This window comes from Vicugna pacos, unplaced genomic scaffold, assembly GCF_048564905.1.
Source record: "Vicugna pacos unplaced genomic scaffold, VicPac4 scaffold_104, whole genome shotgun sequence".
Lineage (NCBI taxonomy): Eukaryota > Metazoa > Chordata > Mammalia > Artiodactyla > Camelidae > Vicugna > Vicugna pacos.
The window spans coordinates 2,122,296-2,137,457 of record NW_027328784.1 but is presented as its reverse complement, the minus strand read 5'-3'; the positions used below and the strand labels follow the sequence as shown (position 1 = coordinate 2,137,457).

At 39.6% G+C, this 15,162-nt stretch overlaps 1 protein-coding gene across 1 annotated transcript in view; it reads left to right on the top strand.

The window, feature by feature from the left end:
* Positions 1-15,162, top strand: part of LOC140694801 (trafficking protein particle complex subunit 9-like) — a 49,054-nt gene that overhangs the window by 16,734 nt on the left and 17,158 nt on the right. Inside the window, exons 3-7 of the mRNA XM_072957864.1 lie at positions 5,288-5,474; positions 6,027-6,170; positions 7,953-8,073; positions 14,211-14,410; positions 14,714-14,840. The gene's annotated coding sequence lies outside the window, so the exon portion shown is untranslated. The remainder of the gene's footprint in view (positions 1-5,287; positions 5,475-6,026; positions 6,171-7,952; positions 8,074-14,210; positions 14,411-14,713; positions 14,841-15,162) is intronic.

The following is a 15,162-nucleotide window of genomic DNA, read 5'->3' as shown; positions in this document are numbered from 1 at the left end:
ATGAATGTTTAAAATTTCTGGATTTTGATCTTTAGAACATGCTGATTTCTCAGAACTGTTAAAAACCTGATTGTTCACTGCTCTTTGTTTGGTGGGGCACCCTATTGATTTCTGTTGTCTGTTAAAGAGTGAAATTCTTCCTCTAGCCTGCAGATCATTAAGTGAATGGTTTGCAGTGTGCCTTTAAAATTATTTGTATGCATTGAGCATGTTTGTCCAGTGAATTTTAAATTGACTCATTGTAATGACTTTGATTTGATTCTGTGTCTTTTGCTCCTCTCCACAAGAATTTGAATTCTCTGTTGCATTTTGTATACGTGTTCTTTACAGGGGAAGAAATTTTGCATTTTTTACAGAGGTGGGTTTTCCTATCCCCTCTGAATGCCTTCTAAAATTGATACAATAAAAATCAGTTATTGCAGTGCATAAATATTTCATAAATTATTTTTTGGCATAATCAGAAACAATGACCAAGAATGATAATAAAAAATACGAAAACCTTCCTTCCTTTGAAGAATAGAAATCAGGTAGTCAGGCTCCCTCATGCTTTGTGCCTGACACACTTAATCTCATGTCATTGTGTATCATGATTCGGAGATGGTATTGTTTCAGGTTTATAGATTTTTGTTTTAACATTTGTGTTGAATTCTTTCTCCAGGCTGATGTTTCCTGTTGGGTTTGTGGAAAGAGTAGAAGGGAAAAAAATACTTTGTTTTGTTTTCAGGAGGCCTGAGTTGATGGGAAAAGAGTTGAGGGTGGGCTGAGGAAAAGAGTGACACTCCCTCTCCTCCTGGTTGAAATTGATAAACAAAGAAATCAATTAAGTATATCGATATTTGACCAAAAGAAGTTAGCGAGCCCAAACTGGCTAGAAATGCACAATGGAAATTACTGAATTCAGCTTCAGAATGAGGTGCTTTACCAAGTAGAAGCAGCTTAGAGCAATCAGAAAATCAGTAATATGATGAGATATAAATGGAATATTATATCTTTTATTGCTGAAACTTTTCTACGTTAAGTTGTGTAGAGCTAAAATTAAGTTTCAATCACCAGGAGTTAAGAGAGTGAGTGGTACTGTAGGATCGTTATTCACGGATGTGCCTAGACCCTGATAGAGTGGCTGAAGATGGCAGGAAGAGACCCACATCCAGGATTTTCATCCTAGGGTGTCCTCCATAATGGTTCCATGTGGAAGCAGATGATTGGGTTAACAAATTGTAACACACCCCAGTCGCCTCTGAATTTTAAGAAGAAAAAATATGCTTTGATACTGCTTTACAAGCAAGTTCCTGTGCATCCTCACTCCAGACGCCTTGCCTTAAAAAGCAGAGACAATGCTTTGCTTGTGTAGTTGAGGTTTTAGATAGCACTCTGCTGGTTGTAAAGCAAGGACCGAGACCCTCAGCTATAAACGCTGGGCTTGTGTGTTGTTAGATAATATATTATCCCCAAAACAAGGACCTGGCTGGTCTGGTGGTCTGCTTTTTAATGAACATATCTAAAAATGTATCTTGTTCCCCTCACCCCATGACTTCCCTAAAGATACACTAATCCTTTGTACTCATTGTGTATTCTACAATCTCTGCCTCATCCTGTCTTTCCCGAATTTCCTCCTTACTATCTCACAACTGTTAACGAAGTTTTCCTTTGATTATACCCTATAAATATGGGAGCATTTGAGAGGCTTATGGAGATGGCTCCCTAATCCCTCTCGATTTCTTGACTTTTTCCACAGAGTCTTGAATAATCATTCCTTGTCAGTAAGACTTCTTCCAGCCAGAACCCACAGTTCCAGGTGAGAAGGATGCAGGCTTTATCTCTCCTACCGGAGGCAGAGACAGAAGAGAATTGAGATATGCTCCCCCGTGATCCCTTCCTGCCCCAGGTCTACTGCAGTTCACCTGCAGCCTTCTGGCCTCTGCTCAGAGGGCCTCTGTCCCAGGACAGACCTCAGCGTTTTCTTCCCTTGTCAATATTTCCTGTGCCTTTCAGAACTTGGTCTCTTCTCTGCAATTCAAACCTGGCAGATGTGATGGTGGTCAGCGTGCTGGTGGGCAGTCCTTTGGGGACCCCCAGGAGCCATGCTGATTCTCCTTAGTCTCTCAATCGGGGTTACAGAACAGTCGAGCACAGAAGGAAGCCCATTCTCGAGATGTCAACAGAGCATTTCATCACTTTCATTTTATTTTTCAATTTTTGGTGGAGAAATTATTTGTAGTGAACTGTTCCAGATATTTGCCGCCTGCTTTCCTCATCACCATTCCTTGTTGTCTCTGGTGCTAGTTTTATAAACCAGGTTTCTTCTCTGGTCATTTCTGGCAGCTGGGCTTGCCGAATCCTTGATCTGTATTTGAAACAGAATGCTTCCTCGTGATGTCAAGGTGATTTTCCTATTTCTGAATATTTCGTGTACACTCAGCAACTGTTTCAAGTGAAATGCTCTTGTCCAATTTCGGTTAACTCACATTTGCTGATCTCCTGCTTTCATGCTGAGAGCAGTTTCTTTTTCCTCTAATAAAAGTTAGCAATTTGCATTTACTATGGAAGATACTGGCCCAAGGTCCTTTTGTTCTTAAGAGTTTTAATACAATTCACCCATTAAAATGTACATCGGTTTTTACTCTATGCCCAGAATTGTGCATCCCATTCAATCTTAGAATATTTTCATCCCCCCAACAGGAAGCCCTGTATGCATAAACAGACATTCCCATCTTCCCCATCCTCCCCCAGCCCCAAGGAGCCACTTTTCTCTCTGTGGATTTGCCTGTGCTGGACATTTCATGTAAATCGAGTCACTTCATATAAGTGGAAACGTCTATTGTGACTGACTTCTTTCACACTGAGTAACGTTTTCAATATTTGCTCATGTTGTGGCCTTAGTCACTATTCTATGCTATGCTATTGCTGAATAACATTCCACTCTATGGCTGGGCCCCACTGTTTACCCATTCATCAGGTGATACGCATTTGGGTTGTTTCTGTTTTTGGCTGTGATGAGTAATGTCGCCGTGAACACTCATGTGGTATTATTTATGTGGATATTTGTTTTCAGTTCTCTTACGTGTGTGCCCAGAGAGCAGAATTGCTGGGTAAGTCAGAAACGAAATGTTCAACTCTCTGAGGCCCTGCCAGGCTGTTTTCCAAAGTGGCCACGCTGTGTTACATCCTCACCAGCAAGGGCTGCGTGCTCCGCTTCCTCTGTGTCCTCTTTAGTGCTTGTTACGCTTTTTTTTTATTATACCCTATTGTAGTGAGTGTGAAGCGGTTTCTCCTAGTGGTTTTGACTTGATTTCCCTTACAGCTAATGCTATTGAACATCATTACATTGTGTTTTATGGACATTTGTATATTTTCCTTGAAAAATACCTTTTCAGATACTTTATTAACCTTTTAATTGAGTTGCCTTTTTATTGTTGAGTTGTAGGGTTTTTTTTTCTTCATTTTGAGATACAAATTCCTTGCCAGATAAGTGATTTGAAAAAATTTTCTCCTCTGTGTTGTTGTTTCACTTTCTGGATGGTGCCCTTTGAAGCAAAGTTTTAAATTTTGATGAACTGCAATTTGTCTCTGTTTTCTTTGTTTCTTGTGCTTTTGGGGTATTATTTAAACTCTGAGGTATTTTATTTAAGCTTTTATATATAAAATAACTTAATTCTTAGGACCGTTATAGGAGATGGGTGCAGTTGTTGTCCCCAGTCTATGGATAGGAGACTGAGATGCAGAAAATTTCACTGAAATATCAGTGTCACATCTACCTAGTGCTGTGGGATTTCAGACCCTCATGTTTGTCCCCAGCATTTGTGATCTTCACCACCATGCTCCACTACTGCCTGGAATCGTTAATGAAAATGACTTTCATTTTTTGATTTCTTGTTAGTTTGTTTTCTCATTGGGGACCTCATCTCCTTATTTTCCTTTCGGATATCAGTGTAGATTTATTTTAGGTCTCATGTAGGCAGAAGCATTGCTATCAGTTAACTTCTTTATTACTCACTCTCCAGTGATGATTGTTGCTAGTTGACCTAACCAAGTCATGCTTAAGTCTTTCCTGCTAATGACACTAAAAACAGTCATGACTTATAGAATGCTCAAAGAAAGTACTTGATTGATTTTATTTTGCTACCCAATCAAACCAATCAAGTAAAAACCCCAGTGTTGACACAGACTATAAGCCCTCCAGAATAGGATCACTGTCTTCCTTCTGTTTCATTTATTTGGTCACAGTGTCTGGATAGTGACTTGCTGTCCAGCAGTTTTGTGAGGATATGGTGCTCGTGAATCATTGTAAGGACAGAATTTTGACAACAGACTGTGTTGTTCATTTCACAAGGGAAAAGATAATATAGAAATACTGCTCAGATCTATTTTAAAATTAAGCTTGGAATTTTGAGAAGAATTCAAGAAACCATACAAAGCTCTTTTTCAATAATTTTAGATCTATCTTAGACACATATGGTTACATAGCAGAGTAAGTTATCAAGTACATTTGACAATAGGAGTGTAATATTGATTATTTGTTTTAGTTGAAATATTCTACCTGGGATAAAGTAATCAGTGCCCATAAATGAACAAATATGTTTGTATTTCTATGCAACATGGGAGCAGAGTTCATGTTTCTATATAATATGCATGACTGTGTGTTTTAATCTGTCTGTCAGTGTTTTTATAGTTTTTCAGCAATGTTGTAACTTCAGAATTCTTCTAACATATTCACTCCCGATACTACTGCAGTTTGTACTGTGTATCCTATCTTATGCATGGGATTCCACTGTCCCCTCAGTGAGGAATTTCCTCTCCTATTGAGCTAGTAGCAGAGTTAAAGGAACAGTGATTTCAAGGCCTTTGCTCTCCACGTGTTCGCAGTTTCCTGTCAATCACGATTTTCTCTTTCTTGTGTTTTCATTGTGCAATTAGAATTTTTGAAAATAATTATTAATATGTTTCACCAGTCTTCCTAGAAATTTGATGTGTTTGTGCTTTTCAGTTTTCAATTTATGAAAATTGTAAATGCAGACTTGTTTTTAAGTGGTCCTTTTTCACTAGATATTTGTTTACCTCTTTATAGTTAAAATAATTTTCCCCAATGAATGAATCGGTGTGCATGTTTTAAAAGATACTTTAGTTTTTATTTTTCTTATTCTAACAGGTATATTCGTTGTACAGAATTTAGAAAATAAGGATAAACACAATAATACCTTAAAAATGGCCTCTAATCTCACTTGTAGATACAGTTGTAATGTTTGAAATTGAGAATTACAAGTCCTCTCACTTTGTTCTACTCTTTCAGGTACGTTTTGGTTACTGAGACCCTCGAATTCCCATATGAATTGTAGCAGAAGCTAGTCAGTTATTGCTGAGGAGCCCGCTGGGAATGTGATCAAGACCACGTTGTATGTGTGCTTCACTCTGGGGAGCACTGCCATCCCAAGAATATTGTCATGTGATACAGGAATTTGCGTGGTTTGTCTTTCCAGGTATTTAGGTCTTCTTTAATTTATTTCAGCAATGTGTATGGTTTACATAGTATTATTTTACTTTAATTTTTGCCTTTATACTGAGGACAATTGTGCAAGGTACCAAGATTAGAATTGTATTATAGCCCCGCAACTTGCTGCCACCATGGACGCTGTGGTCTCTCTTTGCCCTTTGTAAAATCTCGCACAAAATAGGACCTAAGTAACTCTCTCTTGAAAGAATGATTATATGATTGCTGGATGACGCTTGAGAGTCCTTGTGATGATGTCTTTTTCCCAGACTTTCCCCTCTTCTTAAATATGCCCTTTCTCTTCCTTTCCTCCAGCCTGGGTTTCAGCCTGCCTGTGGCATTGATTTTCCTTGTCTGTGGACTCTTCTTTTCACTAGTTCATGATAATGTTACATGTCGGCTGTGGAAACTTGCTAGATGTCAAGAAAGAGCAAATCCATTGCATGCTAGTATTTTTAGAGTGTGTTATTGAATTATCAATTAAAATTAAATCAGGCTGACCCATTGAGCCATCCCCTGAGCTCTTTTTGCCTTCCTACAGGTGATACTGCTCTCGTTGCTGCATGTGCCCTTCCCCCAGACTTAGTTTTGGAGTTGAGTAAATCACCATCACTGGAGCCCTCTCTTTAAAAGATGAAGAGAACATTTGCTCCTTCTCCCTGCTTGGGGACTTGGATGAGATGAGGTAACAGATAAAGAATGAAGCCCCACCTCATTCTGACCACTGCTCTTTCCGTTCATTTCTCCAGGGGAAGAGTACAATTCAAAAATATAAAGATTGTGAGCTAATGAAATATACAAGACAACCGATCATTTATTAAATACACTTTCATGCCAGAAACAAATGTATTATACACACAAAAAGCACATAAATTACGGTAGTACTGTGGTTACAAACGTGGGCCGAGTTCGAGTCCTGCTCTGGAGTGACAAGTCCTGTGAAATGGAGAACTTGTAGGTCGGCTTAGCCTCTCCCGGACTTTTTTCTTTCCTGCAGAGACAGGGCTCGCTAGTCATCCCTCCCCCGTAGAGGTGCTGTGGGTTGTAAACGACGCGCGTGGGCAGGCCAAGCACAGCTGCTCGTTCCTCGTAAGTGCAGGATAGCACAGCTTTTGCGGTTACGGCTTTATGATCGCACCGTGTAGACCCTCAGTGCTCCGAAGGGATGTCTTGCGGATTGGAGATGGGATTCTCACTTCTGTAAATACCCAAAGATTGTGTTATTGAGCCTTGCTGATATAAATCTATTCTTTAGAAAGTACATAATGTAGATATATTTTTCAAACATGCATGCTTTTTTTCTTTTATTATTTATACTTCTACCCTCTCATCACGTGGTGTGATTTTTGATGGAATCCAGGAAACAGTCCTAAGCCACCTGCCTCTTCACACTTCTTCGTGATGGTTTTCTTCCTTGACTAGAAGAGGGTTTTGCATAGGAAATTTTGTTTGCTCCCCTTCTCTTGGAGTCTCCCTGTTTGTCTGCCCATCTCTCACCTGTCCATCTGTCCATTTCTCTACCCACTCATTCTTCTGACTTGTTCCAAGAAGCACTTCAGGCAGCTTACAGAAGAACAGATACCAAATAAACAGGTGAGAAAATGGGGCCAAGTTCACAAATTGAGGCTCGGAGTTGAGCCTGTGTGAGAGTTGCAGGCGTGAGACACACGCCTCTGCCTTGTGACTTATAAGATAGACAGCATCAATGTTCCTGAGGCTCCCAGCACACACAGGGAAGCAGGGTTTGTGGGAGATGCTCACTGGCTGTGAAATAAATAAGTGGCTTAGGAGAAGCCCAGCCTTTCCAAATACTAAGACTTAGGAGAATATTTTGAGTGTCTTCCAAAATCTGAGTATTGCATCTTTTCTTTTTCAGAGTTTTATGTATAGTTGGTTAACATTCTATAACTGGAAATTTCTCCAAAACTGCTGCCCACGTGAGTCCCATGACTCGGGAATGGGGTGGTTCTGCTCATTGACGGGTGTTGGCCAGAAACGGAAAATGACAGCCTCCAAGGAGCCTGGGATTAAGCAGTTATGTTTTGTCAGTGCTGTAGATTTCAGAAAATGCTTTTACCGTTTCTCTCCATCTGAGGAAGCAGCGTGCTCTCTTCCCAGCATCAGGAGTTCAGGGTCTCGGGATGGTGGGGGCTGACTGCACTGCCGTAAAGACAGCTGAGCTAGTCACTGCATGTGTGGTGCTTTCACGTAGTGCATTTCATGTTTTTTAAAAGGTTTCAACATGTAGTTAATTAACTGAGTTAATTAACATTTAATAAATATGAGGCTTTTTTGAAAAGACAGTTATAGGCAGAATATAAGTTGTGAACACTTTAAAAATGGCTTCATTAGTGAAATTTCAGTAAGGAAGGTTCAGTTTATCTTATTTACGCCTCTCTTTAAAAGTAACAAAGAAACAAGACAGAAAAAGCAGAGGATTACTTCTGTTCTTCCTCTCGGCTTGCAGGTGCCCTCACCTCCAGTGGCATCCATCCAGACACCAGCACTGACACTGGCCGTGCTCAGAAATGCCTCAGCCCTGAAGACACAACTGACAAATGGAAGGGAGCCGCGTCCTGTTACAGCAGGTGCTCTCACTTTGTGGGTCCTTATGTAACTGCGTGGTGTTATTCAGGATCGCCCTTTCTACACTGTGTGACGGTGCTGCGGTGTCTCCTAGTTATTTGTTTCTGTAACTACTCATGTATTTTTTCCAATGTGTGGTACTAGACATCTAAAAATGCATTTTTCAGATGAAAAATAATGTGTATTTAATATAAAAGTCTGAAAAAAGAGTCAAAAGTGTCTATCCTGGTCCCAGTACTCAAAGATAATAATTAACACTTTAACATCTATTTTCTGTTCTTTTCATCAGTGTGTATCAGCTCTGTCATAAAAACCAGTGAGCACTGTGTGCCTGTTTACTGTGTGGAGACCTCCATTTTCCATTCGGCTTATTACACATTTTTCTACAATATTCTATCTCCCCTGACATGATTTTTAATGACCAGTATAGCATTCTGTTTTGTGGAGGCATCGTCCATTTTACTTTGTATTTAAGTAAACTTTTAAATTCCAAGTATACTTAATTGAAATTCTGAAAAGAGAACTGTGGTGGTACCGAAAGTCCCCTACTTCCCTTCCCCTTTTTTCCTGAGAGTAAAAGCTGCTGACAATGTGGAGTATATATTTCATGACCTTTATGCCTTTGTCATATATATATACACACATACATACACGTATATGAGAAATCTATGTATATGTGTGTGTATATATGCTTTATTGAAAAATAAGGCCATACTATATGTTTTCTGTAGCTCGGTTTATTCACTAACGTATATATCATAGACCTCCTCCCACTCCAGACTCACCCGGTCCTTTCAGATAGAGTAAAGGGGTCTCCTGATGTGCAGGTTTGGTCTCTTGTGTAACGACACCTTTCGTGGGAGAGTACTGTGGACAAGGCCTTGGACCACGCTGAAACGCTGCAACTTTAGTGCCCACAGCTCTCCGTGATTTACCGCATCATTGTCTTGATGGTGAACACTTAAGTTTTCTCCATTTTCCACTGTCAGAAAGGGTGTTTGACTGGCATCCTTCTTGTACAAACATTCCTGTGATCTTGTATGAGTATTCCTTTAGCTAAGGTTTCTGGAAATTTAGTCCTTGGATGTGACAACTTCATACATCACAGGATGCTTTCAAGTGAATCTTGAAATTCCTTCTCCTGTGGGGCATGAAAAGATGTAGAATAACTTATGTAACCAATTCTCTATCGCTGGATATGATTTCACTTCAGCATTTCTTCCCACCATTGTAAACAGTGCTGTGCAAATGTTCTGATGAGTACATCTTTTTGAACTGATTTTTTCTAAATGTAACGATTCCTAAAAGTGGAGTTCAGCCTGTGTGCACACACGTTTTTCAGAGTTTACATATCCATTGACATGTCATCCTCCAAAAGATCGCTCACAGTTTGTTGTCTCAAAGATGGACACTAGCTATAATATCTTTTAATCATATTTGCCAATATGACGAGCAAAATGATTTTCATTATTTTAGTTTGCACTTGATGACCAGTGAGGTTTTGAGCATTTTTCACTCATTAGCCATCTGACTTTTAAAAAGTGAATGATCCCTTTTGTCCTTTGCAAACATTTAAGTGGGGGAGCTTCTTGCTGCTTTGTGACAGCTCAATGTGTATTATGAACATTAACCCCTTGTCTTCATCAACATGTATCAGAGAGCTTTTACTTGTCATTTCTTGCCTTTCATTTTGTTCAGTAGGTTCATTATTGTTGTGGCCCAAAATAATCTTAAGATAGTAAATGTCTTCTTTTTGGGTTTTATTCTTAGAAATGCTTTCTTATAATGGTATAAATTTCTTCTGTAGGTTTTTTCAATCTCTAAGATGGAGATGATAATGGTACTTGTTACAGTGAGGAGAAGCTGAATTGATATGAGCAAAGAGTTGTATTTGCTCTTATTAGTACTTTCTAATATTTACATCATTTTCTGTAATTTTTCTTGTGGTCATTTTGACGGGAATAGAATTTGTTTTTTCCAGGTATTCTCTGAGTGTAACAAGACAGTTATTAAATTCATACTTTGCTTTTTAATTTGAAATCCCACCTGTAAAAAATACTTATGTATACTAGAGTCTCTTTTTGAGCTCATGATTTATTTCTGTCAATCTTACTTTCTTACTCTAGCACTATATCTTACATATTGTAAAAATTTATTTAATATATTACAGTGTGAATTTTTTGATTCTTTTTTCGATCCCTAAATTTCTTGGCTTGTATTATGACTTTATTATTCCTGAAGAATTCTAATATAATTTTTTCAAGTTAAAAAAAAAAGATAAGTGTTGTCATGGGATTTTTTAGTAATTTTGAATTATCTTTACGAGAACGTACATCTTTAAAACTGCTTTCCTCCATACAAAAGGTTGATGTCTCTACTTTCACACTTTTACTTTACCCCTCAGTACAGTCCTGTACTTTCTCCATGTACAACATGGGCATTGTTTTTGAGTTTATTCCAGATTATTGTTGATGTTTTTGTTAATTTTTTAAGTGAGAAATTTTTGCTATTATATTTTTTAACTGTTAAAACTGACACCTAGGAAGGCAGATTCGGTTTGTAAATACTCACTTTGTAACTTCTCATTTAAAATTGTAAGTATTAAGTACTTGTTACAGAATCCTTTCTTTTCTGTTTTTAAAAATTTGTTTCCAAGATTCTCAAAATGGTCATAGCTAAGTAGTATAGGTGGGGAGACAGATGGAGAGAGGTAGTGTGGCTCATGTACAAACTGTGAGCACTTTCATGGCTGCCTTTATGCTGGAAAAGCTGATAAACAGTCCAGCTTAAACCAGGGTGGCTTTTTATGCACTTGAAATCCAGCTTTCCTGCCTGTATGGTGAAGCCTGGTAGGCATGGCAGGTAGATGATCAAGGTCGAATGGAGGTTATTGGCTGCACAGAGCACTGTGTCTGAGAATTGGAGACCATCGCCATGGGAAATGCTTGGTGCCAGGAACAATGCAGAGGAGCTGGGGAACCTTGTGTTAAGGATTTTCCAGCCCTGGGAGTGGGAATATCAGACTCTGCATTCAGATCTGAGTTTGAATTCATCCTCTTTAGTTTACTTGTCCTCTGACTTTTGTCAAGCTATATACCGTCTTTCACTTCCTGTTTTCTTGTCTCTCAAATTAGGAGAATTACATCCTACTGCTAGAGTGTTTGATCAGGTTAAATAATTTGTGTCTATAAGATGTCACATACAGTCACAAGCTCAGTGAGAAATGGGCTGTCGCCTGTTCTTCTGCAGCTCAGTGCTTGACAAGACATGGGGGAAAGCCAGTCCCTAATTTGTGTGTGATGCAAGTAGGAACAAAATTAATGTCTTGCCTTTCCCTAGCAGTATTCTTACAGCTTTGCTTCATTTACTTCTTTCCTCCTTTCCTTTCCCCTTTCCCATCCTCCACCAAAAGAGCCTCTCAGAAAAATAGATTCAAATTACTTTAAAGGTTGGCTCATCCTCATGAAATGATAGTATCATAAAAAAAACTGTGCAAATCCCAGAATATATTTTATATGATTTACACACACACATGTGCGTGCAAACACACACACACACACAATCAGTCTACCTCCCACTTACAGAGGGAGAAGGTCCACTTTTTCTGAGTTTTCATTCACAGAGAGTGAGAACAATGTCTCTTACACAGACTTTCACCAGGCTTCGTGCATGGTGTTTTTAATTGAATTTCTGTTTGTGGCCATAGATATAGTCTCCTAATAGAAGAGAGAAAGTGGAGACATAGACATTCCGCTGAGATATTGGTGTCATCATATTTTAGTTGTAAAGGACTTAAGACAGCATAGAGTTGCAACATTTTATGGGTGAGAATCCATGATGTTGTAACTTAGACAAGAACCTGGGTCTTCTGCCATCTTGTCCACGCGGGTGAAGAGGCAACTGGGCAGGGGATAGTAGGGATCCTTCCTGCTTCACTTCCATGTTCTTGCTAGTTTTCATTTCAGCTGCCTTTAGTTTATGTTCATGAGGCCACTCATGGGAAGGTCACTCTGTCCTGATAGATTGAGTTTCTTATCAGCGAAAAGCTCTGGACCCACTCATATTTCCCAGAGTTTTCTGCTGACCTGCTGACACTTTATATAATTGAGACCTAAGAAACTACTGAATATAAAATCCTTATTGTTATCGTTTCCCCTCGAGTTCCATAGGAATGGGGTGCTGTCTCAGGCTGTCTAAAGCCAGATCTGAACAAAGATAGGGTGATGGGCTGTGCTGCTGGACCTACACAGTCGAAGGGGATTTCCACCTTAGCTTTATAATCAGGCAGATTAGTTCAAATCTTGCCTTTACCAATTATTATCTTTGTGTCTTGGGGGAGAAACTGTACTTTTTTGTGTCCAAATTTGTTTATCTGTAAATAAGTTCAGTATTTATTTTAAGGTTTCTGTTTTAGAATTGAATGAGCTAATTCATTCATTTATACCTAAAATAGCGATCGCATGGTTCTATGCTGGTGCCTTGGTAGTTGATTACTAAGGGAATCGGCAGTGAGAATGGGGTTGGGGGACCCCTGGATAATAGAGCTTATATTCCAGGATATGCTTGTAAAAGACTGGATGTGCAGTAGATTTTTAGTAAATATCTACTCCTTTCCTAATCTGCATTGATTGTTTATATATCATTATACAAATATATTAACAAGTTTTATTGCAATTTAAATATTTTTGTAGTATTTACATTATGTAGCTATAAAAATACATGAAATAAAATGATTTGACTTTTATTTTCTTTTCAATAAGCAAAACAAAATAAAATAGAAAAGAAAAAAGTCTTGAGGGAGTAGAAATAATTTTATTTCTGTGGAATCAATTCCTTGTAATAGGTCTTTGTCATGTTGTTAAAAAGCATATAAAATTGATAGGTTGTGACATACTGGAAATGAGGAAACAGTGGAGACATACTACCTCTAATGCAGTCATTTTGTTACCAAGTCCAAACTCGTTCTGCTTGCTGCATGACAGGCCAATAAATGGGGAGATGAGATGTTGGAGTAAGGAATAGTGACTTCATTTGAAAATCTGGCAGACCCAGAAAATGGCATATTGATATCCAGTAGAACTCTCTTCCCCAAAGCAGAATTCAGTCTCCTTTTATACTAAAAAGCGGCGGGGATGTGGTTGGTTGTTGCAAACTTCTCGCTGTACGAATTGTTTGTCCTTGGAATCCTTTGTTCCTGCAGCTGTCCATGGTGGGTCAAATTAAGGTGCCCCCGTAAAACCTCCAAATGAAAGAAAGGTTATTATCTATTTTGCAACTTGCCATCTGTACATAAGTGTAGAAGAGCTAATATCCTTAAAGATCAGAGCCCGGAGAATAGGCTGTCCTGGATATTTCAGGCTAAAGGCAACTTTTTTTTACAAAAGGTGCAGAGATAGCAAGTCGGAGCCTAGAAAACAAGGTACAGGTTTAAAGCCAAACGAACACATCTAACATGGAGTCAAATTTGTTCTTTTCTTTTACAATTTCTTTTTCTAACTCATAAATAATTTTAGTAAGAAACATGAGAAATTTTTTTTATTTTTGCTTCTTAATAACGGATTACAACTACACTTTAGTGAGCAGGGATGCTGTGCGTGCCTTGGGGTCACAGCAAACTCTTGTTGGGGGTGGTCGACCCTGTAACATACCGGATGTCCCGTGAGTGTTGGTGAGGGTCCCCCTAACCAGGGGCTCTCTTCGGGAACCACCATATGGGCATTGACCTCTGGAGACCTCTTTTTCAGCTGCAGGAAATTTTTTCAGATTTTGTGATGGAAAAATCTCTCCAGCTGCAGATAATCAGGGAATAAAGGAAGAGGAAAAGGGCTTGAAGTAGAGTAGAAGAGAAGGACAGAATATCAGGGAACGTGGGGGCTTGGCAGCGGGGCCTCGGGAGAGAGAGGAGCAGAGGTGTGGAGGGTCCCGGCTACGGAACTAGCTCCTGCACCTTTCCCCGCACCCAAGCCACACAGCTTTTAATTGGGCCCAGGACTCCCTCCTGTCTGGATGTCACCCTGGGCAGAACTTTGAGAATCGAAGCTAAGGGGTGGTCAACACTCACCTAGGGGGTCACTGAGGACTTTGCTCAAGTCCACATTGACTTTTCCAGTCATGTGCCTTCACCTGTTCTTTATCTCAGGATCTGAGAAGCAGGAGCAAGGAACTCATGGAGAGATCCAGGAAGATATCTGACTGTGTTAAGAGACGACAGTCACAGTGACACGTGGAGCGAAGACACTTGCAGTAAAGTAAAATAACTTCACAACTATTGCATCAGAGCTGCAAGTGTGAGAGAACCTAAGCCTGTCTCAGAGTGCAGGGGACAAGAGAAAAGGAATGGTAAAATTACCACTGACATTTGAAATTTTGTTAAAAAGAATGCTACTGTTAATTGTATCACTTGAATGTATGCAGGTGTTTTTCTATGAGCATTCATAGGTTCACAAAACCCCACCAGCCACTCTTGCTCCCATCTGGTGTGGGCTTTCTCAAGCACAGTGCCCTTCCTGCTTGGGTGGGCCACGCTGCTGGTCCTCGCCTGGGGCCGGACTGCTACAGGACACTGAGTCCCCGAGGCACGACCTGGGATACATGACAGGAACATCTCTGCTCTTGGCTGAGGGCCTCCGTTTCCCCCTGCAGTGTAAGAATGCCGGTGACTCAGTTAGAAGCATGCATCCAAGCCATCCTTCCGTGTCATCACCATCTAGAAGCGGTGCCTGAATATTCTGAATTTCTGCAGAATGTTGTTTGCAATCACCTTGAACAAGTGAGTGTGTGTCCTCTTTCAAGTGGAGGAATTACTGCCGTTTTCCTGGAACTTACTCACCACTAGTCCATCTGAATTTTCTGTGCTAGGATTCAGTATAGCCTGCTAATAACTCTGCAGTCAGATCTTGAAACCCTGATGAAGAGGATTATTTATTTTCTTTCCTTATATGATAGTATTTTACTTTCAAAATTCTGAGTTTTCTGTTCTTGGAGGAATTTTTTTGGGGTTGGAGAAAAAACTTTGCTCTTACCATCTTTGTGACCTGTTGCTATATGCATCTCACCTGTCTTCTGTCACTTGTGAGGCGGTTCCATTTGTG